General features: G+C 31.5%; 1 non-coding gene across 1 annotated transcript; it reads left to right on the plus strand.

Moving 5' to 3' along the window:
* Positions 1-237: 237 nt before the first annotated feature.
* Positions 238-309, plus strand: Trnac-gca. The gene has a single exon. It is a non-coding gene; the product is annotated as a tRNA-Cys (tRNA).
* Positions 310-2,327: the final 2,018 nt, after the last annotated feature.

Here is a 2,327-nt window from a genome sequence, read left to right on the forward strand (position 1 = left end):
ATTTCATATAAACTGGTAGTCTAACATATTTATATGATAAAATTTAGTACAAGACGATGTACTTGTGATCACTAACAACAAGAAGAACAGAAAATATTTCAAATATTTTACGAATGTTTATAAAATATGAGTATAGTAAGAAATTGAATGTATATTCTAAATTGGTTTTACATATAAACTTAAAACATGCATAACTTTATGACATTTCACTCTGTAAAATGGAGTCTTGATCGTCGTGGGGGTATAGCTCAGTGGTAGAGCATTCGACTGCAGATCGAGAGGTCCATGGTTCAACTCCGTGTGCCCCCTTCTGTTTTTACTTATTCGAAAATTCATACTGCTAGACAGACTAAGAAAATATAAGTTCTGAGCTTAATTGTTTCTTTAACATTAGAGAAAAATTTAATGTTAAAGAAAAGTTAACATGTATGAAAAAACATGATAATTTTTTTCATGTTAATATGAGAAAAATCTAGGTCTGCGAAAGGTCTTTTGATAATGCATATGGAGCAGGGCTGCAGTTCCAAAATGGAGGATCTCTTTGCAGCTGTTAGAATGTTTTGCGAATAATTTAATTCGAAGCATTTAAAAGCAATTCGTTTTTGCTATGTAAGGCTTTAATTGGGAGATAAAATGAATAATTTAAATTTAATGTATGTAGCTCCTTTCTGCAAAATAAAGCAGATAATAAAATATTTCAAATATACACGTTTTGTTAAATCTGATTTTAGTTTACTAACGTGCAATTATTTATTGTGACATTGTCACAATGTCGGGCTGCAATTTATAATCATATTTTCAATTTATTTCATTTAAAGTATATGCGCTCCACCTCAAATTAGTACTGTCGGTAAAGTAACGATAAAGTACATGATAGTTTAAATGTTTTACCGTTAGCAATGTTGTGCCGGTAATCTATCTAAATCCTTTCAGGGGAAAGTTTTGAATTTAAATAACATGACTTCCGGTATGCATCTGAAATTCGTATATAGTTAATCGAGGCTCCCCGCCCTTAAAGTTTCCATATCTGGTCTCAGATTTCATCTATGTAACTCCTTTCTCGAGATTAAGGAGACAGATGGACAGATGACAGTGGGAATTTATAGGTCTACAATTTTTTCAAATTGCAGCACAATAAGTATTTTAAAAGAAAAATTATTACAAGCAGAATATTAATTCATAGTGAACAAAACCATATAACTTCACTGTAACATCATATAAGAATTCAACTTCGCACATTTCCATTGTGGTGGCAGCCATCTTTTGCAGAGAGAAAAGCAACTGAAACGAGACAAGCGTCTAGCTACAGAAACACATTGTCTGAAAGCGACCGTAGCGTCTCTAGCAATTATATCGAGTGAACTCGTAATCAGTAAGACGAACTAACACATTAACAAAAAAATTAGGAAAGAAGCTCTTTTGCTTTTTTCAAATCAAAATTAATGTTGTAATAATCCATATTGATACTTATTAAAAAATACACTTTGATTATATACGAACGAACAATATATATGTTACTGTGAAAGACCGATATCTGGCAAATGTCGAGATTCTCCGGTAAATGTCAACATTCACACAGTCGTTTCGTGTATGTACGAAATATTTGCTAAATGTTATTTCTCACTTACACCGGCAAATGTCGACATTCAGCATGCACTGATGGTGAATGTTGAATAAAAATATTTTTTTTACATTAAGTCAAAAATGCAACTTTTTAATATGTCTAAATAGGAGAAAACTTAAGTAACAGTACGTTTAAATAAATTGTTGAACTTAAAACAAACAGTACATTCTTAATCAGTAAAGAAAAATAATAAGCAATAGTAAACTTATACATATATTATGTGATTAACGATATACAATCTTATTTATTGCAACAACTTAAACTGTTGTGACACTTTGAATTTCACAAGAGTCCCTTGCTTTTACAACTGTATTTATTCGCGGAATACTTCTTTTTGCAATGACAGCGTGTATAGTCTTGCCCTTGCCCTCTACTTTTCAAATTATCTGCAGCCTCTTTTCTCGGCGATATTTGTTGAGAAGAAATCTCATCTATGGAAAGTAACTTTTCTTTACAAATTACGAACTGATTACGGGTATAAAGCTGCTTGAAGGTACCTGTTTTGTTTGCTAATTTATAAAAGTCGGAGTCTTCTATTCCAACATAATACTGTATATTCGTTTCCCCTGGTTAGAATGGTACAATTAATTTCTCTTTATCATTAATTTTTAAAACGTCAAAACGTTTTAATCGTCTGTAATCCAAAGGTGTGCTGCACTTAGTTTTAGCAGAAATCACTTCAGCAAATATTTTAGAGTACTTT

The sequence above is a fragment of the Centruroides sculpturatus genome, unplaced genomic scaffold, assembly GCF_000671375.1.
Source record: "Centruroides sculpturatus isolate CEXI.00-Female unplaced genomic scaffold, Cexi_2.0 scaffold778, whole genome shotgun sequence".
NCBI lineage: Eukaryota > Metazoa > Arthropoda > Arachnida > Scorpiones > Buthidae > Centruroides > Centruroides sculpturatus.